The sequence below is a fragment of the Chlorocebus sabaeus genome, chromosome 27 (assembly GCF_047675955.1).
Source record: "Chlorocebus sabaeus isolate Y175 chromosome 27, mChlSab1.0.hap1, whole genome shotgun sequence".
In the NCBI taxonomy this organism is placed as follows: Eukaryota; Metazoa; Chordata; class Mammalia; order Primates; family Cercopithecidae; genus Chlorocebus; species Chlorocebus sabaeus.
Window position 1 is genome coordinate 14,523,875 of NC_132930.1, and position 27,066 is coordinate 14,550,940.

General features: G+C 38.1%; 1 protein-coding gene and 1 long non-coding RNA gene across 7 annotated transcripts in view; one reads left to right on the forward strand and one right to left on the reverse strand.

The window, feature by feature from the left end:
- LOC119627714 (uncharacterized) overlaps nt 1-18,911 on the reverse strand; it is a 29,918-nt gene extending 11,007 nt beyond the window's left edge. The window contains exons 1-3 of the long non-coding RNA XR_005243944.2: nt 18,816-18,911; nt 17,702-17,840; nt 14,409-14,533 (exon numbers count right to left, since the gene is read on the reverse strand). This is a non-coding gene — a long non-coding RNA (uncharacterized lncRNA). The remainder of the gene's footprint in view (nt 1-14,408; nt 14,534-17,701; nt 17,841-18,815) is intronic.
- ARAP2 (ArfGAP with RhoGAP domain, ankyrin repeat and PH domain 2) overlaps nt 18,210-27,066 on the forward strand; it is a 239,471-nt gene continuing 230,614 nt past the window's right edge. For 2 of the 6 annotated variants that reach the window (XM_008017677.3, XM_008017682.3), the window contains exon 1: nt 18,269-18,848. The gene's annotated coding sequence lies outside the window, so the exon portion shown is untranslated. The other 4 variants (XR_005243943.2, XM_008017679.3, XM_008017680.3 and 1 more) reach the window with 3 other exon arrangements.

The following is a 27,066-nucleotide window of genomic DNA, read 5'->3' on the forward strand; positions in this document are numbered from 1 at the left end:
TACATTCGGTGCTTCTTGAAGGCTCCGGAATTCAGGAGAACGTTCATCAGTTAAAAATATCATAAATCAGAACTTCTGGATTTTACGAAACGAGAAAATTAAGAAACACTGACTTTCGGAGATTCTAAGACATTGTACTTTGTATTAATAAGCATTAGTAAGTAAATAAAGTTACTAATATAAGAAGTAAATGAAAATTACGTACGAAGGGATTTAAAAGCTCTCTATTTACTAAACAAGAGAGATGTAGTTATTTACAGTGCTCTTCTCAAAGTGAATGCATGGAAAAATATTTGACAAGGTAAAAAAATAAAAGATATATGAAAATACAGAAAATGAAATTAGAACTCTATATAAGTGGAAGCCATATTAAGGGGCTCTTTTTAATTGACTAATTTTTCTAAAGTGGTAAATTCCCTATAAGTTACTGTTTATTAGTTAAAGTAAGCAAAATGTGGGAAAACAGTCTTCAACATTGAGCCATTTGTTTTTAGTGTTACAATATTTGCAATAATTTTTTTTTGTGGTCCTGTAGTTATTTTTGTACATATATCTTCAAAAGAAAATGACTTTTCATAGAAATGTCTAGAATGTTTTTGATGTATTCTGTCTTCATGGACTTTGGAATGGGCTGCTGTTATGTTGATTTTTCTCTCACATGTAGTCCAAGTTAATCTTATAATCTCATAGATAGTTCGATGGTTTTCACATGTGCATTCATATGTTTAGTTAGAATAACTATTCTTTATTGCCTACAATGTGATTGTTTTAAGTTAATTAGTGAATAATGTATTATTTATATTGTTTTCTTACTTATGATTCATTTAATCCATTAATCCATTGATTGTCAGTAGTGATCATGACTACTCCTTGACCCTTGCAGACATGTATTATTCATGGACTCATCTGCATGGGCTCAGTGTAGATCTTTTAGGCTTTAACACAATCCACATTTTTAATTATTATGTTTTTGTTTTATGCATTTTATTTTTTCTCTTTCCAATGCAACCATTTTTAAAATTTAATTTAAGTTAATTTTGAGTTCCGGGATACATGTGCAGGATGTGCAGGTTTGGTACATAGGTAAACATGGGCCATGGTGGTTTGCTGCACCTATCAAAGCATCACCTAGGTATTAAGTCCCCCATGCATTAGCTATTTATCCTGATGCTCTCCCTCCCCCTGGTTCCCCACAGGCACCAGTAACCACAATCTACATCTCAATAGCACCACAGCTATATAGGGGGTATTTGTTATCTCTAGATGGAAGACAAACTAGTTTCCAATGACTTTATATTACTTTTGAGAAAGTTGGAGGCACTTTCCATCATGATCACAGAAAAATCAACACTCTCCTATTCTCGTCAAAAAACAATCCTGTATTGACCCAAGCTTCATGCCATCAATTTATAGCAGTAAGGACTGCCTAGTATTAAATACTTTAAAGCTAAATCAAAATATTTGATAGAACATTCATGTTTAGCCTAGAAGTGGATGATTCTATGACAAAAACTGTTAGTTAGGACTCTGTATATATAAAAAAATATATCCCCAAATAGCTACCCTCCTTTTATTCTGTTAGTAATAGAACCCTGGAATTTAACAGAGCACATGAAGCCCAGATAAGGATTTCATTTTTTTGCCTCCTTTGAAGTTGGATGTAGCCATTTGATTAAGGTCTAGTCTATAGCATATGAGTAAATGTAATGAACAACTTCTAGCTCTGGCCTATAAAAGTGTATACTGTGTCCTTTCTTCTTTGCTTCCCACCAACTGAAAAGTGGATGTAATGGTAAGAACTGGAGTAGACATATTTGGCCATTGATAGGCTTGGTGGTTGGCTGGCAAGTCGGCTGGTTTAGAGGTTTTCTGGCAGATAGGCCGAAAGGCTGGCTTGGAGGCAGGCCGAGAGGATAGCTGACTGGCTGAGAGTCCGCCTGGATGGCTGGCAGATCCAGAGGCTGGCTGAAAAAATGGATGTTAGGCTGGCGGAGAGGCTGGCTGGGTGGCTATGTTGTTGGGCTGCTGAAACAAAGTACTATAGACTGGGTGGCTTAAATGACAGAAATGTATCTCTCACCGTTCTGGAGGCTGGAAGCCTAGAATCAGGATGCCAGCATGGTTGGGTATTGGTGAGGACTCTCTTCCTGCCTGCAGACTGCTGATTTCACTTATATCCTCACATGGAAGAAAGAGGGCCCAATAGTTCTCTGGGGTCACTTTTATAGGGGCACTAATCTCGTTCATGAGGGCTCTGCTCTCATGACCTAATCACTTTCCTATAACTAATATCATAATATTGGGCATAAGGACTCCAACTTTGAATTGTGAGGAACACAGTCAGTCCCTAAGAGATAGAAAGAGCTGGATCTAGTCCTAGACTACTTACATGAACTAAGAGAGCAAAAAATCTCTATCTTATTTAGGTTACTGTTGTATTGTCCTTTGTTGCCACATCCAAACAAGTTTGTTAACTTATAAAACCCATATACATAAAAATCCTATACTGGACTATTAAATAGTGTGGTTAATTCTGGCCTAACTACTTACTCCCCTTTTGAATTTGAGCAAATTACTTAAAGTCTCTTAGCCTCAGGTTGCTATAACTTCTATAAAATGTGGGTTGCAACTAGGCACAGTATCTCACACCTGTAATCCCAACACTAGGAAGGCCTAGGTCGGTGGATAGCTTGAGCTCAGGAGTTTGAGACTAATCTGGACAACAAGGAAAAACCCTGTCTTTTCAAAAAAAATACAAAAAAATTAGCCGGGTGTGGTGGTTCATGTCTGTAGTCAGTCCCAGCTACTCGAGAGACAGAGACAAGAGGATTGCTTGAGCTCAGAAGACAGAAGTTGCCATGAACTGAGATCATAACACTGCACTTCAGCTTGGGCAACAGGGTGAGACCCTATCTCAAAAAAAAAAAAAAAAAAAAAAAAAGGAATTAAGAAAAAGCTGAGTTTCAGGCATAATAAACAAAATAATTTGTTAGAAATGAAGAAAATATGGGGTTGCTATGAGGGTTAAGATAGTTAATTCGCTTAAGTGCATGCCTCTATACTTGACATAAAGTAAGCCTTCCCAAATAGGAGGTGATATTATTAAAGCAGTATTTAACCCGTTCAGTTATACAGATGTATTTTTGGCAAATAACTATCTCAAAAGTTTCTTTGGAAGTTATGTTTTTCAAGACTGTGTGTCCTGAGGATACTTACAGTGATATCTTTTAGGACTTTTATTGACATTTGTTACCATCCACTAACAAATTTTCTAGGTTAAATTTTTCCATAGGATAGAGCTTTATGATTTTAACTACTATTTGGCTATGAGTACCTTGCATTCAGAATGCTTTAAGTAAATATTTTAGATTTATCCTTAGGGACTTTCTCATTTCATTTCTATGAAGAGTTGGACTGACCTACAGAGGTCCATATCCTAGGGGCTCTATAACTCTCAAATGAGCTTGTTAGCCTACTTCTAGCCTGAAGTCTATGGACCTTGAACAGACATCTAGAATATCTGCCTGCTGGTAACATTTTAAAGATCATTTACTTTAAATTCATGCCCACCAGAAAATTCTCAATAGCTTCGCTGCAAGAAGTAATATTCAATAATGTTCTGTGCGTGCTACCTATTGGCTATGAGATTCTCTAATTACACTGGACCATTTTTTTTTTTCAAAATGTGGTTCAGTAAATTAAATGTATTGTACAAAAAGATGGTTTCCCGATCAGGTACATTTAGGAAATGCTAAATTAAACAAGATTAAACAGCTTTCTTTCAAGCAGCAATCCTGTGAAGACTTTAATATGGTAAAGGTAACCCATAGATCTCTAGGAGAGAGTATTGATTGAAGGATTTTCTAGGATTACACGATCAAGTAGTTCTTGTTTTTATAAAGCACTACATATACCTAATATAAAACCATAGTTTGGAAATGCTTAATATAAAACGTTAAGTTTGATTGGCTTAAGGAAGGCCATTGGAAAGCCTCATGGGTTTCTGCTGACATAACTGTCCCAACAGATTAACCATCAGTTAAATGTTTTCTTGGATCTATTTTTTGCTCCTTAAGCCCCCCTTAGACACTATGCATTAAAATAATCACTATTGCAAGGGCCTGCCCTCAGTCCCAATTCTGGCTTTTGTCTTCATTGAACCTTGCAACTGAGGTCCCTGTAGGCCTAATAGCCAAGAACCTTAATTTTTTCAAGGCTTTGACATGCTATCTTGCCTAGCAAGCAAATCCATTTACTTTGAATTCTCCATGATATTATTGTGGCTTGCGGATGACCTGCCTGGTAATGTTATTGACTGAACCTATTTTTTTCTCATGAGCTGTTATGAGTCATAAAATTATTTTCAATGCTCAATGATGCCACAAGGAACCTAATTGGAAATTAGAATTTAGAATGCATAGCTAGATTCCGAGAAATCGTAGCTAAATTACAAATTCGTCAGAAGAAATTCGAATCAGTAATTATTGGCTATATTATTGATACATGAGAAGATACATGAAGGAGTGGATGGAATACTTTGAAAACTTGTCTCTTGTTGTTGTTTCACAGTGTTTAATAAGAAAATTATCATCGTGTGAAGGCCTATACCCAGGACACACCTCACTCAGTAAAAGATTTCTATCAATAACACAGAGGAAAGCTGCTGTTGAAGTCTGTTATCTGGGCTAACTTTTGGCTATGGATGCAAGAAGCCATTTTAATAGTCACTATTAGATTAGTCACTATTAATAGTCTAGCTCCAGTCACTATTTAAACTAATAACACTCCAGTCCCATAGGGAGTTGCTCTGATATAGTAATTACAGTGAGCTAAGCTATGCATCTGCCAGTGATACTAAACTTGAGTTCCAGCTCTACTATTTACAAAGTAGGTGACCTTGGGTGAGTTAACTGAACTCTTAAACTCATAAATACCCTCATCTATAAAATGAGGCTAGTAATAGAATCTAATTCATGGAGTTGCTGTGAGGATTGAAAAAGATAGTTTATGTACTGGGCTTGCATATGGGCAGTATTTAATAAATATAACCTAGTATTACTTATTAATTAGTATTAGTATTAGTTATTGTTAATAATAAAAAAGAGATTATGTACTGGGATTGAATATGGATAGTATTTAATAAATATAAACTGGCAGGGTGCAGTGGCTCATGCCTGTAATCCCAGCACTTTGGGAGGCTGAGGTGGGTGGATCACAAGGTCAAGAGATCGAGATCAGCCTGGCCAATATGGTGAAACCCCGTGTCTACTAAAAATACAAAAAAAATTAGCTGGACATGGTGGCACACGCCTGTAAGTCCCACATACGCGGGAGGCTGAGGCAGAAGAATCACTTGAACCTGGGAGGTAGTGGTTGCGGTGAGCCAAGATCGCACCGCTGCACTCCAGCCTGGCTACAGACTGAGACTCCGTCTCAAAAAAAAAAAAAAAATATATATATATATATATATATATGTATATAATAAAATAAAAAATATAACCCTAGTATTAGTTATTAATTAGTATTAGGTTTTATTATTAATAATACAGAGTTATTTATGTACTGGGCTTGCATATGGGTAGTATTTAATAAATATGACCACCCACACATACATGCATGCACACACTCCTTTAATAATAAAAAACTCCAGCCTTGTTGATGTAGTGGCTTGTTTTTTTCTGACTCCAGTCTCCTGAATGATATACTTGGCCAAAGGCTCTTATCTCTTATTCTTAGTTTATGTCAGATATAGTGTGTAAAGCAAGTCTGAGGTTCAGCACTGAAGAAGGTAGGACATCAATTCACACATCAGAGGCAAATGCCAGCAGTGTGTCTTGAACTTTACTAGAGGCTGTAGGGAGCATGGGAGAAGACTGTGGTAGACCTCTGAGGACACTTAATTTATTAAAAAAAACTTAATGCACCAAAAAGGGGCCCAAGAGGGATGTCAAAAGCTGCTGCTTGTGAGGAAGTATTCCCAGGATCTCAAGAGCAGCTGGCGGACTCCAGACTCTAGCAGTGGTTGGTCGGTGGGTGGGGGATGGAGTAGAAAAGAGAACTAGGAAAGTAAGAGCCAGAAAAGTACAATTGCACTCACCAATTCACAGACCGCCCTTCCTCTCAATCTCCTTTTCCTCTTGACTTGACACTGAGGGGCCAGATGCAGCAGCTAGCGAACAAGCAAGGAAGTGAGCATGTGGGAAGAAAAAGTTTAGCCTTCTCCATTTCACTCACCACACCGAAACAGGTGAGACAGGCTTTCAGATTTAAAGTGGGCTTGTGAGAGAGGGGTGGTGACTGAGCACAGTAGGCTTCATAATGAATGAACTGTACTAGAGTTAGTCTTGCCTACTAGATTAGACCAGACACTTTTACAATATAAATTAATATTCTTGTCACTGACACAGATGGGAAGACCTAGAAGACCCACCCTATATTTCATTTGGGGGCAGGAGAAGTGTAAGTTCAGAAGCACAGTTTGGAAGGGACAATAAAAGAAAAACTTCAGTTCTTTAGATTTCATTGTTCCCTGTTGAATTCTGCTGTATCAATAAAACATTTACCTATCTAATAATTATTCAAATGCTTTGCTTTTTATTTAGAAGTTTGCTCTGTAGATTATAAAGATAATCTAATACATTAAGTTGCTTTCTTTTATATGAAAAAATTGCTTTGTAAAAACTGTCTTCACCCAGTGCATAAAAGGAGTATTTCCAGTGCTGTTTCATTTTCTTGTTTTTCTGAAGATGAATGAAAAACAAAAATCTCCTTTTTTGTGTGTCCTAGAAACTGTTTTGAAAAAGCCAAGCATTCATGGCTGAATGAAGGCATGAGCAGTAGTTCCTTTATAAGTGAAAGAAAGAACAGTTCAATCAAGCATGACTACCACAGTTTCCTTAAAATGTTTGCAAAATCTACTGGGCAGACACCATGTTTTCTGATTGCTAAACTAGATTGAAGTAATGTGGGTATGAGAGTTTCCACAGGAAAGAACAGAAAACATGACACAGGATGCCACAGAAGCCATGTGGAGTGAAGGAAATGCAAACCTGTAAGTTAGGCCTTTGAAGGTCTGTGCACCTGCTGTTCAGCATAACCGAGACGGTATGTCATATTTCACACATAGAAAAACGATCAAATGGCAGATAGATACCTTTTCTTAAAAAATGTGTTTTAGAGAAACTGAGAACACTACCTTTTCAGCCAGAAAAAACAGGATATATGGATTTTTGTTTTCTAAAGTAAGAACAACAGATTTCACTGGCACACAAGTTACTAGTAACCGATGTACACACTGTACATTAAGTCAATGATTAATGTCTTTTTAAATCATGTGCCAATTTCTGGAACTAGCTACAGGGAAAGTAATTAGGTTAGCATCTTTACTGCCCAATCTACCAAAAACTTTTCATGAATTGCTGACACACTCTTATCCTCTGTTCCCCTTCCTCCGATCTATTTTTAGTTACTTGGTTTGGGGACAATTATTGAACTTGTTTATACAAAACAAAAGGAGCACCTCACATTAAAACAAATTAAATCTTTCCTAATTGCTTAGAATTCGACTGTAGAAAATGGAAGGATGAATTCACTAGATGTCCCTTTTATTTCTCTAAACACGGAAGTATTGAATTATAAATACAAAAGAATTTTATAAAGACCTCAAAAGATTAATTATTCCTATGTATTATTTGTATGTTATGGTCTATAAATGCTCAGATGCCATGACAATTCTATAGATTAGACTGTGGAGTTCTTTGCACATATGGCATAGTAGAGTGGGTAAAAAGATGGCCCTGAAATTGTATATGAGCTACCAAGTAATGCATTTGAAATTTAATCTCTGCATGTCCATGTGTTCAGCTGAAATATGTGCATAATAATAATATCTTTCATTAAAGGTTATTTTGAAGATTATATAAGGTAAGGAGATAAAGTGAATCACATTCTCCCCTCTTAAATCCACTCAATGACTTTCTATTGCCCTTTTGATAAAATCTCCACCCTGAACATGGCCTCTAAGGCCCTACAAGATGTGGCTAACCGTACATCCAACTTCATCCTGTCTACTCTATTAACAATCTAGCTGAAAGCTTTTTTTTTTTCTTTTTCAGTTCCTCCAAAGTTCCTGCTTTTTGCTGCCTCCAAGGTTTCACAAATTCTCTTCTTTGCCTAGAACACATCTCCACCCTCCTCCTCATAGCACACATAGCTCCCTCCCACCCAGCCTTCACATCTCAGTTTAAATGTCACTTGCTTTAAAAGGACTTTTCAGATTTACCGATCAAAAATCATTCCTTCTCCTTATTTTTCTGTAGCATAGAATGTTGTTTATAATATTTACCACAAATGTTTGTGGTTCCTGGTTTGAAATGAATGGACAGACAGACAAGAATCAGGCAGAAGAGTAATTCAATACTTCTTTTATTAATTTTAGACATGTCAGGCTCTGGAAGCTATGGTTAGATCCAAACTTCCCATAGGTCTTGTAGCTTGGAAAAGCAACACAGAATTCTGGCTTTCTGAGGGCAGCCCACACAAAAAGAAAGAGGAGATGAAGAAGAAGATATCATCGGGCCAGTGCCTCCTTCCAAACACACCAAAAAATAAATTACTGACCTATCACAGGCTGAAGGTGTGGAGTGGAATGCAGAGAAGGCACAAAAGGTTAGGAGGGTTAGAAATTCCCTCCCTCTGAACTAAAGACTGAAAAAGCATTTCCTCCATCTCAACTAAAATTTATGAACTTGAACCATATGCACTGACTGTTTTTGAGGTTAGAGACAAATATAACCATATTCATATGATTTAAACATAATTATACATGGAAATGTATACATATGGAAATATGTATGTATGCATGCATCAGTATCCTATGGAGTCTATGTAATATAGATTTATATATGTATACTATACATATAGTATGTGATATGTAATATTTGTGTGTATTCATAATACATGTATATGCCATACACACACATATACCTATATACACATTTGTGTAATTATTTGGGTAATATCTGCTCTGCAATCATACTGTAAGCTCTAAAATGAGAGTGAAGTAGATCTACTTTGCTTACCACTATAGCTTTGTAGTTCATCACAAAATATCTATAAAAATTAGTTGAATAATAGCTGTAAGGTGTTTGACATGTAATTTGACTTATTTTAAGAACTCAGTAGATGGTACCTATTATGGTTGTACTGCTTCTGCTTGTGCTGATAAAATAGTCTTAATATGTTGGGTATTAAATTTTGGTCTGGACTGTATATTTGTAAGACTTCCATTTCAGAAATTCATAAGCTTGCCTCAAAGGTTGCTCATACAGTTTAACAGACTATAATTTCAGGTAACATCTCCTAGTTGCAACCTCCACAGCTCTGGAGTCATAACCCCAAGGAGAAATAGGGTGAGGAGCGACTATAGCAAACTAAACAGTGTATGTACTGCCCAAAAAAGGCAGCCAGTTTTCCAATTCTTTTTTTTTTTTTTTTTTGAGATGGAGTCTCACTCTATTGCCCAGGCTGGAGTGTAATGGCACAATCTTGGCTCACTGCAAGGCTCGGATCGCAACCTGGCTTCAAGCGATTCTCCTGCCTCAGCCTCCCAAGTAGCTGGGATTACAGGAATGCACCACCATACCCGGTTAATTTGTATCTTTAGTAGAGATGTGGTTTCACCATGTTGGTCAGGCTGGTCTCGAACTTCTGACCTCAGGTGGTGCACCAGCTTCGGCCTCCCAAAGTGCTGAGATTACAGGCATGAGTCACCCCACCCAGCCTCCAATCCATTTAGACTTGCTTTGGCAAGTGTGAATGCAGTACTATCAGGTCTTCTGATTTTTTTTCAAGAGAAGCTAAAATCCCTATTTTAAAATAAAAATATACATTTTGAAAACTAAAACATTTCTGTAGTGTGTATCATACAGTGAACGTTTTGCCTTCATGCTACTCACAGGCAGTTAGTCTGTGACCTCTGCTTTTAGAACTATTAATACCTTTTGTGTATTTCACTTACCTTTTACATTGATATTATTCTGTGCTTTTCAGATAAGTTTTAACAGCTTAATTTCATTGCTTTATAAGAAATCTATTTCTAGCTGTTGCTTTTGCATTTCTACCTCTCTATCTTTTGCTTCTCCAAATCCCTCTTCCATTTTTTTCTTGATGTCAGAAGAGCTTTTAAAGCTAATTATCTATTTTAAGTATAGCATTTTTCACAAAATGGAAAAAATGGAACTACACAGTATTTTCAAGCCACAGCACAAAGAAATCCATTTGTTCTTGTGTTTAGTAAACTCAACTACAGACATACATGAGAAGAATTGACACATTAAAGTGGAAGCAATGAATTTATATACAGTGAATGTATTTTGTCTGTAAATCCATTGGGCAAAAGTTAGGTTTTCTTTCATTTCTCTTAGTAATAAATTTTCTTTTCTTTTTCTTTACAATTCAACTTTTGTTTCAGACTCAAGTGGTATATATGCAGGTTTATTATTACTTGACTCTGAGGCTTGAGGTGTGAATGATTCTATCACCAAGTGGTTAGCGTAGTACCCAATAGGTCGTTTTGTAGCCCTTACCCCTTACTCTTTTCTCCTCATCTAGAAGTCTCCAGTGACTACTGCTGTCATCTTTATGTCTGCGGGTACCCAGTGCTTAGTTCCCACTTGTGACAACATGCAATATTTGGTTTTCTGTTTATGAGTGAACTCACTTAGGGTAACGACCTCTAACTGTGCCCACGTTGCTGCAAAAGACATCATTTTGTTCTTTTTTATTGCTGCATAGTATTCTATCTTGTATATGTACCACATTTTCTTTATCCATCCACCCTTGATGGGCATCTAAATTGATTCCACATCTGTGCTATTGCGAATAATGATGAGATGAATACATGAGTACGTGCATCTTTTTGGTAGAATGATTTATTTTACTTTGGGCATATGCCCATTAAAGGGATTGGTGGTTTGAATGGTAGTTCAACTTAGTTCTTTGAGAAATTTCCAAACTCCTCCTCACAGTGGCTGAACAAATTTACACTCCCACCAACAGTGTATAACCATTCCCTTTTCTCTGCCGCTTCACCAACATCATTTATTTTTGACATTTTAATAATAATAGCCACTCTGACTGGTGTGAGGTGGTATCTTACGGTTTTCATTTGCATTTCTGGTTTTCATTTGTATTTCATTTTTGGTGATTAGTAATGTTGAGCATTTTTTTTCTTATTTTTGTTGGTCACTTGTATGTCTTGTTTTGAGAAATGTCAATTCATGTCCTTTGCCCACTTTTTAATGGTGTTATATGTGTTTTGCTTCTTGAATTGCTTAAGTTCTTTATAGATTCTAGATATGAGACCTTTGTCAGATGCATAATTTGCAAATATTTTCTCCCATGCAATGATTTTTCTTAGAAACATTTTTCCATAGAAAAATAAAACTAGATTTTTAGGTTAGCAGTGGCAGAAACTACTGGATGTCAACAAATTTAAAATGCAAATTTTAAATTTAATATTAAAATAAATAGAATTTTTATATACTGTATATCTACAAAAATGCTCTTTGAGATTTTTTTAGACATAGATTTTTATCAAATATCACATAAAATCACACTACTCTGTTTCCTTGTCTTTCTGCAGTAACCCAGTGCAATTTTTTTGAAGATAATTTTGAATCATAAACTCAACATATGCAGTAATGCAAGTAATTCAAATGAAGTGATGACAATATAAAACACTTATGATCAAGTTCAGGAGCATGTAGGCAGTGACAATTATGTTGTGACTGCCACCTGGCCAACAGTAATTCATTTTAAGATGAATTCCTCTTTCAGAAGAAGTGTAAAAATACCCATATTAGTATTAATGAAATACTCTCATCTATAGTGCTTAAATGAGTTTCTGAAATATTAATTTTATAGGAAAACTTTTGTTAACTTTCCTTTAAACTTTAAAAATTTTTAAAACCTTATGTTTAAAAATAAATTATTTCCACAACACCATCAATTTTTGGTCAACAATTGAATTGACTGAATATTTTTCACTGCCCCTTTTTGTCTAGGGTGACCTGCAGTGCCATCCACTAAACTGCTCTCTTGCTTTAAGAATGAATAAAACTTTCAAAGTAACTCACAGCTTGTAACAAAGAACTGAAAGGAGACAACATAATGAATATAAACATTTCAGATTTGATAAAAACAAACATTTACCTAAAGCTCTAGGTTGGGTACTTCAGGGAATTCAAATAGTAATAAAAATATTCCAGGCCGGCCACGGTGACTCATGCCTGTAATCCTAACACTTTGGGAAGTCGAGGCAGGAGAATCACTTGAGGTCAGGAGTTTGAGACCAGCCTGGCTTACATGGTGAAACCACGTCTCTACTAAAAGTACAAAAATTGGTTGGGTGTGGTTGCAGGCACCTGTAATCCCAACTACTGGGGAGGCTGAGGTAGGAGAATCACTTGAACCCGGGAGGCAGAGGTTGCAGTGAGCTGAGATTGCGCCATTATATTCTAGCCTGGATGACAAGAGCGAAACTCTGTCTCAAAAATAAATAAATAAATAAATAAATAAATAAATAAATAAATAAGTATTCCAAGTGTGCACAATGCAAGACTGACTGACAAGAGTATTCAATAGAGGTACAAAATCAAAGGGCAGTAGGAGAATCAGGAGAGAGAGTATTATAAATTCCTGAATATAAGATACATCATTCTCCCAAATAAATAATGCCTCAAAACAAAAGGTCCTTATTATCAAAATGTTAAAAAAAAAGCCTTCTCTGAGGCATCACAGCGTAATACTTAATGCATGTACTTTGAATTCACATTATCTCTGTTCAACATCTGATTATTTACTGCTCGTGAGTTCTTGGATAACCTTTCAGTTTCATCATTGGCTAAAAGGGAGATACTGATATTACTTACCTCCTAGCCCTGTTGAGAGAATTTACAAAGCTAATAATGTGTCACAATGCCTGGTACAAAAATATATGTGTTATAACATATGTATTATTTCTATATTTCCTATTATTGTACATTAATCTGAATGGCAAAGTACTAAATTCCTGAGGTTGAAGAGGTATCTGCACTCTCATGTTTATTGCAGCACTGGTCACAATATCTAAGATATGGAATCAACTTGTGTCTATCAATGAATCAATGGATTAAAAAAATGTGTCATGTATACACAACAGAATACTATTCAGCCTTAAAAAAGAGGAAAATCATGTCATTTGTGACAATGTAAATGAACCTAGTGGGAATTATGGTAAGTGAAATAAACAAGGCATAGAAAGACAAATACTGTGTTATCTCACTTACACATGTAATCTAAAAAAGCTGAATTTATTGGAGAGTGGAATGGTACTTACCCAGCTGGGAAACGGGGGAGTTGGGAGTGATACTGGCGAAAGCATACGAAATTTCAGTCAGATAGAAGAAATAAGTTCAAGAGATCTAGCATACAATAGGGTGATCAAAGTTAATAACAATGTATTGTATTCTCAAAAATCCCTGAGAAAGTAGATTTTAAGGGTTCTTACCACAAAGAATGTAAGGTAGAGCATATGTTAAGGATCTAGTTTTACCCATTCTACAACATAAACATATTCCAAACATGTTGTCCATGATAAATATATACATTTTTATTTGTCAATCAAAACTTTAGGCCGGGCGCAGTGGCTCACGCCTGTAATCCCAGCACTTTGGGAGGCAAGAGGCGGGCGGATCACGAGGTCAGGAGAGGGAGACCATCCTGGCTAACATGGTGAAACCCAGTCTCTACTAAAAATATACAAAAAATTAGCAAGGTGTGGTGGCAGGCGCCTGTAGTCCTAGCTACTCAGGAGGTTGAGGCAGGACAATGGCGTGAACCCGGGAGGTGGAGCTTGCAGTGAGCCCAGATCGCGCCACTGCACTCCAGTCTGGGCAACAGAGCAAGACTCCGTCTCAAAAAAGGAAATCAAAAAAAAAAAAAAACAAAAAAACTTTAAAAAAGAATTTACCTTTTTCTAGGCTTAAAAGAAAGCTTGTACCTAAAGCAGAGAATAAGCTACTGAACAAATAAATATGAAGACATGAAGAAAAACGCCTAAGCCAAAGCTCCCCAGAAAATACAGCCTGAGACAAAAACCTATATGTGAGCACTTTACTAGGGAGTGGATCGCAGGGAGCAGGGCTGAAGGATAGGGCTGAGATGGAATATAGAAAGGCAAGGAAAAAATTATATCATAAACACGCCTGTAGTGGCCAGGCTTGGTGGCTCACGCCTGTAATCCAGCACTTTGGGAGGTTGAGGTGGGCAAATCACTTTAGGCCAGGGGTTTGAGACCAACTTGGTCAACCTGGAGAAACCTTGTCTCTACTAAAAATATAAAACTAGCCAGGCATGGCAGTGCATACCTGTAATCTCAGCTACTCAGGAGGCTGAGGAAGGAGGATCACTTGAATCTGGGAGGTGAAGGTTGCAGAGAGCCGAGATTGCACGACTACATTCCAGTCTGGGTGACAGAGTGATGAGACTATGTCTCAGAAAACAAACAAACAAACAAAAAAAAGCCCATAGTGTTGAAGTTGTTGATTGTTAAAATTTGAAAATGTGAATCAAAATATTTCATAAAATATAAGTGGAAAAAGTATATTTTAAAATATAATTTTACTTCTATGGATAATCATGTAAATTGATAAATAAGTAGACATTTGCTTATTTTATCTATATACCTAATTTTCATATTTGGCAAAAGCAATACTGGATTTTCTTTTAGAGAAAAACGGAAAGATTATTTTAAATTCTGTTGTGTAAATAATTCTGACTATCAGAAATGTGGAAAGTCTTGAGAAGGAGGTAGGATTTGGATCAAATCTTGAAGAATAATTTGAGAAAATAAACTAAAACTAAATGCATTGAGTGGTTACTATTTTTTAGGTGCTGTAGATATATAATCATATTAAATTCTCATAGTATTATTATTCTCAGTTTACTTATGGGGAAACTGAGGCTCAGGTAAGTTAATGAATTTGCTCAAAAAAATGCTGCAACCTATACTGGTTCCATTTTGAATGCTGCCTTTTCTAAGCCGCCTACTTTTTCCAAGAGACAAAAAGTGCAGAATGGATCCTGGAGAAGACTGGGTTGGAATTCTGCCTCCCCTACAGTCCTAATTGTTTGATTTGTGTAAAACACTCAATTTTTCTGTCTCTTAGGTTTTCTTATCAAGGAGATAACAACATCTCTCCAAGGAACTGTTGAGATACTTAAATGAGCTCTTGTAAGTAAAATGCCTGGAACAGCAATTGGCACATAGTGCTCAATGGGTATTAGCCATCATGTTGTAAGAAAAAGGAGGAGGAGGAAAAGGAGGGAGAGAGGAGAGAAGAGAGTGAGGAGGAAGAGGAGAGGAGGAAGATTTTCACTATCTCAAATTATCTCCTTGACAATCCTAGAGTGCATTTGGGAACAAGGGATCACAACAGTAAATACATAGATAGGTATAGACACACCTTTACCTGGTTTTTTACTAAAACTCTAGGAAAAATGGGCAGGGGCTGGTCATTGTGGAATCATTCCAGCCTAGATGAATATTACTGGGAATATATGTTCCAATAGTCTTGAAAGTAAACAGATTTTCATACCTTTTTTTTTTTTTTTTTTTTTTTTTTTTTGAGATTGAGTTTTGCTCTTGTCACCCAACCTGGGGTGCAATGGTGCGATCTTGGCTCACTGCAACCTCCACCTCCCAGGTTCAAGTATTCTCCTGCCTCAGCCTCCTGGGTAGCTGGGATTACAGGCACGCACCACCATGCCCGGCCAATTTTTTCATATTTTTAGTAAAGATGGGGTTTCACCATGTTGGCCAGGGTGGTTTCCAACTCCCAACCTCAGGTTATCTGCCCTCCTCTGCCTCCCAAAGTGCTGGGATTACAGGTGTGAGCCACTGTGCCTGGCCCATACCCTAATCCTTGTTAAGCCAATTTCCCTGTGTACTTTGCTCTCTGAATACCTCACTGTGAAGGCTGCAAAATAAAAAATGTATACCCTAAGAATATAGCCTAACTGTGTTCAATGTATTCACTATTTACTACTTAACTTCTTTAAGTTTCAATTAAACCTATATTTATAAAATTGAAAAAAATTTTAACTCACACATGTTGTGTATACACAGCATATATGTTAGGTATTTGGCTAGAGTCTGGGGACTATCGATCAATTAATGAAATGTAGCTTTTGCCATATTTCCTCAGACATCTTTATTTTCCTCCATATATTAAGATTCATTAAACCAGAATACATCTTATAACTAATGTAAACATTCAATAAGTGAGCACTGTTCTTCTTTATTTCCCAGGGCTATTATGAAGTCATTGTTGTACCTTGTAGCATTTACCTTTACTTCCCCTTAGAAAACACTAAATCCAGAGATTGCATTGTATTTGGTAACCACTGTATTTTCAAAATGCCAAACAGAGATTAATAATTTTTAAACAATAAATGAGTGAATAATAATCAAAGAACTAAAATATTTTTGCGAAGAGGGAGAAAGACAATTTCTCAATTAGTTTATAAAATCTAGCAAGCAAAGTAACTTAAGGACAAAGCAATGCTTGAACCTCCCAGACATAACTGATCTAATAATATTTATTTATAACCCATCTTGTTTCGATGGGTTACAATGAGAAAAATAGAGGCAGGCGTGGTGGCTCATGCCTGTAATCTCAGCATTTCGGGAGGCAGAGGCAGGCGAATCACTTGATGTCAGGAGTTTCAGACCACCCTGACCAACGTGGTGAAACCCTGCGTCTACTAAAAATACGAAAATTAGCTGGGCGTGGTGGTACATGGCTGTAATCCTAGCTACTCAGGAGGCTGAGGCGGGAGAATGGCTTGAACCCAAAAGGCGGAGGCTGCAGTGAGCTGAGATCGCACCACAGTTCTCCACGCTCCAGCCTGGGCGACACAGCGGTACTCAGTGGAAAACAAAAACAAAAACAAAAAAGAGATAAATAAATGAGAAGTATGTGAGAATTTGGAGAGGGAAAAGGGGAAAAGAAAACACACACACCCATAAAACGAAGCCAGAAAAGAGCCACATAAATAAAATTTCTCCTATAAACGCTATAGAAATCCAGAGGAATAGTTCCCGTGGTTTGGAAAATGTCAATAAAACCTTCCTGGTGGAAATGAGGTCGGCTATGAGGTGTTAAGTTCAAAAGGAACTGGATATTTGGTATCTCTAGCCAGACAGCTGCTTCAGAGTCTCCCCAGGGAAAGACGGTGCTTTTGGGCAGGTAGTGTGGGTGAAGGTGATGACTGAAGAATCCTGAGGGCCCAGGTTCCTGGGAAGCCTCTCTCTTTCGGCACTTCACCAATTATCTCATTTTCATAATAAGGTCTGCACTTTCCTTAATTGCTTCACTTCCATCAACAGGAACAGGGGAAAGATAAATACATTTCACCTTTTAATGAAGAGAATTTCAGGTAGTCTGTGGGAGATGTTTATTTAAAAAAAAAAAAAAAAAAAAAAAGGCTGGTAGTGGGCAGCGTCTCAGGTCTGTAATCCCCAGCACTTTGGGAGGCCGAGGCAGGTGGATCACTTGAAGTCAGGAGTTTGAGACCAGCCTGGGTAACAAGGCGAAACCCAGTCTATACCAAAAATACAAAAAAAAAAAAAAAAAAAAAAAAAAAAAAAAAAAATTACCTTGGCTGATGGTGCGCGTCTGTAATCCCAGCTACTTGGAAGGCTGATGTGGGAGGATAGCTTGGACGCAGAGGAGGAGACCCAATGAGCCGAGATTGCGCCACTACACTCCAGCCTGGGTGACAAAGTGAGACCCTGTCTCAAAAAAAAAAAAAAAAAAAAAAGTCGTTGGTTTGTGAACTCACTCGCAAACATCTGGGTTTTACGGACTCTTAGATATTTGGAGGTCTACAAGGGTTCCTTGGGATCCCCTATTTTCGTTCGCTGCCTCCTTTGTCAGAGTCCAGCTCAAAGGGGAAATGCCCCTCTGGGATCTAACCATCACAGGTGCAAGAAGGAACAAATTTACATAGAAGCAGCCTGGGGAAATTAGTGCCCTAGATGAGTCTTCAGTTTGAGAAACGCTGAGATAACACTTTATGTACTTGGAAGAGTAATACTAATGATCAGTCGTGGCGAGGTTCCGCCCATTTGACATTCAACCCCCCATGAGTGCGCACAGACAAACCCACTGGCCAGGAGGAGCCAACACAAGGTCCTGGGCATCTCCGTCCCGGGAAGGTGGGTAATGCCCTTGTCGCTCTGGGCTCCAGGGCGCGCCCCCGCAGCTTCCCCAGCGGGGTCTGGCGCCTCCGGGCCAAGGTGCGCCAGGTGGCGAGGGTGCCAGGCGCGGCCAAATCGCGGCAGTCTGAGTCAGTCGCCCAACTATGCTGCGGAACCAGGGCGGCCGGCTGGGCCGCCCCCGCCGTTGAGCTCCGGCTTCCCCCGCGCGGGTCGCCTGCTCCCCGCCCCCGCGGGCCGAGAGGAAGCGACTGCCGAGGCGAGGCGCAGGAGCACCTGAGCAAGGCGCGGGCGCCGGGCTCGGCGTTTCCGGAGCTGAGCGCGGGTCCGCGGCCCGCGCTCTCCGCGCTCCCCGCCTCCAGGTGCTGCGGCCGCGACGCGCCGGCCCCACTAACAGCGCCGCCCGTGCGGTCGCCGCCAGGCAGCAGAGACGGCTGCGGACAGCCGGCGGGGACCGGGAAGGAGGAGGCCTAGCGCCTCGGGCAGAGGGGCGAGGACCGAGCGCCCAAGGCTAGGAGAGACGCTGGCGCTGGGTTTCCCAGCGCCGCCTCACCTCGCTTTTAGAACTCCGCGACCCGCGCGCAAGGCGAGTACCCAGGGCCTCGGGAGGGCTGGGCCGTGATGGCCAGCGCCGGGGTGGGAGGACCCTGTCTGGAGGGGTTGGGGCTTTTCGACACTTCACCGGGTAAATTTCCTGAGCGCAAAGTGCTTGGCGCTGGTGTCCGCCCCTTGGATTTCGCGTGTGGGCGTCTGAAAGGAAACCAGAAGCCGGTAAGTGATCCAAGAACTCCACTTCTGGTATTTGACCCGGGAGGGTGACGATCCGGGTGGACAGCTAGACACTCCCTCCATTCCTCTCCCCCACCTCCAAAGAAGAAGAAGCTGTAGTGAGTTTTAGGCACCAAATTATTTACTCGGTAGAGATCATGACTTTGCCTGGGTGTCTGTGCTGCCCTGCACCCTGCTTGTTATCCACGTTAAGACGACTGGCCTGTTAATTAACTTTAATTACGATCATTTGGCCTCCACCTGCCTGAACCCGATACCTTACACGGGAACCTGTATGCAGTGAGTTTACCAGATTGATCTTTCTTGTTTACTTTTGGAGACAGTTCTCTTGGGAGAAGTGGTGACCATCCTATTTAATAAAGTAAGTTTTATTTTCTCTAATTCTGGCTTGTTTTCTTAAACACTTCTCCCACCTTGAGGTGATCTAGAGTTATTTTGATTTGGGGAAAGGGTTCGTGGAATTATATAGCCTTTGATAATCAGAGGAAAATACAAGAAAATAAGCTAGTTTGTGTGGAATAATGACATCTTAGGCTGTTGTAAGATAAGTATCCTGATAGCAAATTCAATTCTTTTCTTTTCTTTCTTTCTTTCTTTTCTTTTTTTTTTTTTTTTTTTGCAAGCTTGTCCTTGAAGTAGGCTGTTCGGTAGAATGCAGCCTTCGGTTAAAAAAAAAAAAAAAAACAGTGTATTGAAAATAAGCTATTTTTAAAAGTACATTTAATAGGATGTCATTGTTATTACCCATAATAGTATTGTACTTACAAGCTGAGTATTGATTTCCCTGCACTTAAGCACTCTACACCCCCATGGGCTCATGGAACTTTGCCCATAAGTAATTGGAAGACGAAGTTATGGGTGTTTTAAAAAGGAAGCTAACTTTTTTAAGGAAAAGAGAGAAATACCTTTAAACTCTTATTGATGACTTCCATACACTTATAGGAGAAATATTGAGAGAAAATGCTCACGACATTCTTTGTCCAACAACGTTTAAAGAAGAAAAAAAAGTGGGTCATGGAACTAGGCTAGGGTTAAGTGCAAATATCTTCCTGGCTTCTTTCCAAACATATTTAATACATATTTAAGGTGGTTCCTAACACGAAGAGGGTTTTATATAGATTTGTCAGTACTCAGAGATTTATTTAAATTAAAATATACCTAGAGGGTGACAGAGCTTGTTAAAACTTATTTATATGGATGTGCATGTGTTTGTATTTTTTCCCTCCTCTGTAAACCTGTCAGATTTTATGTGGCTTGTCTGTAAAAGGAGAAGCTGATGGTACATTTAAAAACAAATTCTTGTTTTTCTAATATCACTGCAATCTCCTTGCAGTGTAAGGCTCATGGGTATGCAATAATACTTATCAGATCCAACTATTCTTGGATACTGTGGGTAAGTATAGAACTCAGATTATAATGAATTACAGTTTTCTGAAGAACTTTTACATTAACGCATTGAAACTATGAGGTTTTTAAAGTCTAGTTAGGATTCTGAGTTACAGACTTCATGGTATATGAGAAGGTTTTTTTTGTTGTTGTTGTTTTGTTTTGTTACTTTCTAACCTAGTTCCCTGCAACTGTGAGAAAGTTTGGTGAAAGTGACTATACAAATGCTAAGTATAAATGATAGTCATTGCTTTAATAGTTTTCTTTTAGCACACATTTCCACCTGCCCTCATTTATTTATTGATACATTTCTTGGATACAATCTTTGCACATGCTACGTAGTGAGAATTTTGGGAATTCTTGGTGAAATATTAATTAGGTAGAGAACTTCTTAATAATCTGGGAAATATGTCTTAGCTTTGACCACATACGGTGGATGTGAGATTAGAGGCTATGAGAGGCTGTCTTAATCTTTTCTGCAAAGTTCTGGACCTTGTAATTTATCATATTAGTTATTACTTCTAAGTATTGGCCAGATTAAATATGTAATGGTAGTTAAACCATTTTGCTCACTTGTTTCTGTCTTTAAATGAAACAGTACTCAATGGTATTCTCACGTGATCCCTTCTAGTTAGAAAGTTGTCCTGTGAAATTTTGTTTCAGTTTCTGTTCAGCACAAGCTTACTTATTTACCCCTGCTGCAGAGAAAACAAAGGAGGCCTCATTTGGGTTGAAGTAGTCGTTTTGGGGGGTAGATTTGAGGTTTTTTTTTTTTAGAGTTGCTGAGAACTCATGAAAGATGATGGGGCCACTCCTCTATGTATTTAAAACAATGCTAAAATATAAAACCATGTGGAAATTAAGGTCATAAAATTGGATTTTTCTCACTATTACAATTTAAGTGCTTTTTTGAAATACATCAAATTCTTTGCAAAAAGTTGTTTTTTGTGGTGTTTTTGGTATTCTTTATTGACACTTAGTAGTAATGAACTGATTGTCATATACATGCCATTTTCCTTTTCTTATAGTCATGTCTAATTTACCCTTTTAGATTGTAAACTATTGGAGGGAAGACTGTATCTTCACTTTCTTTTTAGCCCTTAGCACTGTTGTCAAATCAGATAGTAGATGCTGTTATGTTGAACGCCAACTATCTCCCTGTCTTATCTTGGAGTGAATAGTGTTGCTTCATATATATTGAATGAATACATTTTAAAAAAAATGGACCAGAAAGGTAGGAGATGTTTTCTGAAATACCTTGTTTTTAAAAGAAAAAGAAACTTTGACAGTTGCTGAACCAATAGGAATAAACCCTCAAACTCAGTTGGAAAAGAGGTCAGGGTACTATTTATAAATGCAAAGAGAGGAAACACTCACAGTAGGCTATTCTGAAACATCTGGTTGTTTGTCTAAAAATATGACATACATTCAGAGAAATGGTGGAGTATACATTTATACAAAAGTTTTAAAATTCTGCTTTTGTAGAAACTCTGGAAGAATAAGTCATTCTCTGATATCCCAAGAATTATGGTTCTACCTTAGAGATCTCTCCATTGGAATTTTAAAAAAAAGTTCTCAAATCCTAGTAAATTAACTTAAAATCTGGATGGACAGCTTGAAAGACAAAAGACTTACAGAAGTTAAGGAGATTATCAGGCATTTAACTTTTGTGATATTATCCAGAACACCTAAACCTAGGTATCTCCTATGCTACTGATACGTTCTTTTACTAAGTAAAGGAATTAGCACTTGTGGTTTTCACTGGATGGAAATTAATATTAAGTTTTAGTTTTTTTATCGTGTTTTTCAGATTGCACTATAAGTAAAATAATTAAAACACAGCTTAGAAAATCCTTACTCCTTGATCCAAGCTACAAAATGATTTTGCCTAGAGCCTACCTATTTTCAGTTAAAATTTCTATTATTCTCCATCCAGAAGACACTAATTAAATGCTTGTTGCTTACCAGGCGCTGTTCTAAGATCTTAATGCATATGGGCTCATTTCATCCTCAAAATAGCCCTGTGAGGTAGGTGCTATTACTTTCCCTGCTTACAAATGACAACAGTGAGGCTCAGGAAAAGAGAGGAATTCTCCCAAGGCCTCGCAGGTAGCACATGGCAGAGCTGGAATCCCTGGTAAATCACTGTGCTTTGTGTCCCAGGTGTTAAGTCTTCAGGTGTAATTGTCATAATTCTTACAACTCTAACTACATCTATACATTACTACATTAATAAAACTATGTTGACTGCCATGTTAGGTGCATTGTGGATTTATTAGAAGAATGATTTACAGTGATAATTTAAAGGAATGTAATATTACTACGCAGACAGAAGAATTCTATTCAAACTGAGTGCAATAGAGTGGTATGAATATGATTAAAGGCAATATTGTATACAATGGGTAAATTAATAATAGCCAACATTTATGGTGCAGTTGTAACTCATGTCAGATAGTCTTATATATCTTAAATATTTGACTTGTTTAATTCTAACAGAAATACTACACGATATGGGGTATATTACCCTTGTTTTATAAATGAGAAAAACAAGCTTCAGGAAGTTAAATAACTTAATCAAGATACATAGTTAAAAAGTGGGGAAGCCTGGATTGGAATTCAGGCATTGTGCTATCTATACTTACTGCCTGGGTGGAACTAATAAGGGATTGAGGAGGGATGGGATAGGCAGGGAAGCCTCATGAGTGTGGTGTTACTGTATTTGGAAGACCTGAATTGGCTCCCAAACGAGAGTAAAAAAGTCCAGGGATGTACAGGGATTTCAGTTTGAATAAGAGTTGAGATGCTGGCCCAAATCTTCTAGTCTGTCTTCTGATCTCCTTTTTTACTGGGTAAAAAGAACACATACTATAAAATTTACCATCTTAATCATTTTTAAGTATATAGTTCAGTAACGCTAAGTATATTTCATTGCTGAGAAACAGATCTCCAGGCCATTTCCAGTTGGTAGAACTGAAACTCTATGCTTGTTAAACAACTCCTTACCTCTCTTCCCCCCTCTCGTAGCCACAGTTCTACTTTCTATGAATTTGACTATGGTAGATACCTAATGTAAGTGGAATCATATATTTGTCTGTTTTATGACTGTTTTTTCACTTAGCATAATGACCCTCAGGGTTCATCTATGTTGTAGCATATGACAGTATTTCACTCCTTTTTAAGGCTTCTTAGTATTTCATTTTGTGTATATACTACACTTTCTTTATCCATTCATCCATTCATAGACATCTGGGTTGCTCCCACTCCTTATCTACTTTTGCACTACATTTAATATTAAACCTTTAAGACCATAGTCAGGTATCTTTTTTGTATTAATACTTTCTTCTTCTTTCTTCTTTTTTCTTCTTCTGCTTCTTTTTTTCTTTTTTTCTTGAGACAGCATCTTGCTCTGTCCCTGTAGTGGCATGATATTGGCTCACTGCAACCTCTGCCTCCTGGGTTCAAGCGATTCTCCTGCCTCAGCCTCCTAAGTAGCTGGGATTACAGGTGTGTTCCACCATGCCCAGCTAATTTTTGTGGTTTTAGTAGAGATGGGATTTTACCATGTTGGCCAGGCTGGTCTCAAACTCCTGACCTCAGGTAATCCACCCGTCTGGGCCTCCCAAAGTGTGCTGGGATTACAGGCGTGAGCCACCATGCCTGGCCTTAATACTTTATTTTTTCTCAAGCAGATTTGTATTTGTATTTGTTTTTTTTTTTTTTTACCATAACCATTGACTTCATGTGGGCAGTGAATACTTATTTTGGTCATATTTGGTTATTTGATTTTGGCTTCACATTGTTGCACTCTATCAATTGTACTATAGTCCTGTGTTAGCTGTCTTTCTGAAGTGATAGATGCAAAATAAATTTTAATAGATGAAATTCTACATTACCATTGCTTTATATAGCGATTATAAAGATTATAAAGATGTTCTCCCTTAATTTGTCATTGGCTGTCAACTCTCAGGCAATTAAATGTAAATGAATGTAGGCTTCCAGGTTTAGCTACGTACATGGACACATATCAAACTTAAATGACGTATATAACTTGAATTTGCAAGATATGGTATATTTAAACAGCATTTCCCTAGTGTGAATATAAGCGCTTATGAATAGCTAGACAAAGGAGAGGGAGACTATTAAGTCTTTGCTACTTCTTTACTATTAAATCAACTTTATATCTACCATGAGGCATTACAGTTTACAGCACAGGTTATGGAGTCTGACTCTCAGAAACACTTAGTGTTTCCACTGTTTACCTATTGCGTGACATTCAGCATGGGATTTTCCTCCCTGCAGCTGTGAGGAGTAAATGAGATCCTACACAAATGGTTTGCAAATACTCCACAACTATTGGCTATTATTATTAGCAATGCAATTCTGAAGGAGAACGAAAGAAGATGGATGTGTTTTGTTGGATGGGAAAGGAGTAGTGATTGAGGTAGAGAACAGAGGCAGAGGAGGTAAGAGCCTGTGAGTGACCTCAATTAAAAGAGATGACCACATTGAGGGAACTGGGCTTCCTGTAAGGGGTTTAATGGGGCTGGTGTTGTCACACCAAGGTAGGTGAATGGATGGCAGAGGAGACAGATGCCAAATAACCCGTTTTATACTTTTTCTGGGGGCTAAGCACTCAGAATAGAAAAATAAGTTAGTAAGCCTGACCTTTATCCTTTTGCAGTCTGCTCTATACTGTGGGATAGAGGAAGGAATGCAACCATAAGCATATTTTCTCTAAAATACTTCCTCATCTACATGGTTCTGGGGAAGAGTCAAATTGAACATGTCTTTGTCAGTACTTGGAGTGATTATCTTGATAGTAGTTTGCTCAGTGTGCAAATAACACAATAACCTATTTCTGTATTTTGTGCTGAAGCAAAGATGGTGTATTGGTCCATTCGTATTGCTATAAAGGAATACCTGAGACTGGGTAATTTATAAAGAAAACAGATTTATTTGGCTCACAGTTCTGTAGGCTGCACAGGTATGGAACTGGCATCCACTCAGCTTATGGTGAGGCCTCAGGAAGCTTACAATCATAGTGGAAGGCAAGGGGGAAGCTAGCATATCGGACACCAGGAAGGAACAAGAGAAGGAGGAGGTGCCAGGCTCTTTTGAACAAGTAGATCTTGTATGAACTCATAGAGAACTCACTAATTACCATAAAGACCACACAAACTATTCATCAGGGATCCACCCCCATGACCTCCCACTGAGAGATCCCTTCCTACTAGACCTACCTCCAACATCAGAGGTCACATTTCCACGTGAAATTTGGAGGGGACAAAACACCCAAACCATATCAGATGGACTTCTAGAAGACCTGTACCCTCAACTAGTTAGTTCAGCGTGTTGTCCATATGGAGACTTCCAATTTTCCAAGGAATTAGTGATTTCTCCACAATAAGTTTATTAGCAAATAATAATTTGTTATTTGATTTTGGCTTCATATTGTTGCATTATATCAGCTGTACTGTAGTCCTGCATGAGCTGTCTTTCTACAATGACAGATACAACAATAAATTTTGATAAACTCAATTCTATATTACCACTGCTGTATATAGCAATTACAAAGATGTTCTTCCTTAATTTGTCATTGCCTCTTAACTCTTGGACAGTTAAATGTAAATATATGTAGACTTCTAGGTTTAGCCACGTACATGGACACACATCAAACTGAAATGGTGTATTACAGGGACACTTGAAGGCAGGGACACTTTTCTTTTTTATCATCTATAGTGTTGGGTACCATATTGGGAACTGATTAATTATAGAGAGTTGAAGGAGTAAAAATCATACTTGAATTTTTTACCTGGGTACTATTGCAAAATGTCACAGTCACTTTTTCTGTCTACTGGCGTCACTTAGTCATTAAGACCAGTAAAAGCATTTTCTCACGTATCTCTGAATCTAATCAAGGGATATAGTTCCAATCCATTGGGAACCACTGTTCTGGAATACAGCCAGCTCTCATTGTTATTGGAATCTGTAAGACTTGTATTGAAAATGTTGAAGTTTCATTATTCATTTAGCGCCTAATTTGTAAATCTATATTGATCCTCTGACTACTATTAAGCCCATTTTCTCACAAAGTTCTAACTTTGCTAAGAATGTGTTTCTGATTTTTCAGTGATATGCTCCCTTTTTGTTTTAATGGATTGATCATATGACTGATACGATTGTACTATGCTGTTTTCCATCCTGTCACATATAGTCAGGCAAAGGGGATTCTAGAAGTTGTCTGAATGACATCATGGTTTAATGAAGTAACCCTTGGTTTTCAGTTTTTTGCTTTCCTTGTTCAACTAGAAGATTGATGACAAAGCTCCACTGGTAATGGGTGGTGGGGAGGGAGTTTGGGAGGGGCTTACTGTAGTGGCTTTCCTTATTCAAGACATTAGGAGGGGGAAGCCTGTCCAACCTATTATTATTATTTTTATTATTATTATTTGAGACAGGGTCTGGCTCTGTTGCCCAAACTGGAGATCAGTGGTGCAATCTCAGCTCACTGAAACCTCCTCCTCCTGAGCTCAAGCCATCCTCCCACCTCAGCCTTCTGAGTAGTTGGGACTACAGGTGTACACCACCACACCCAGCTAATGTTTGTATATTTTGGTTAGAGACAGTTT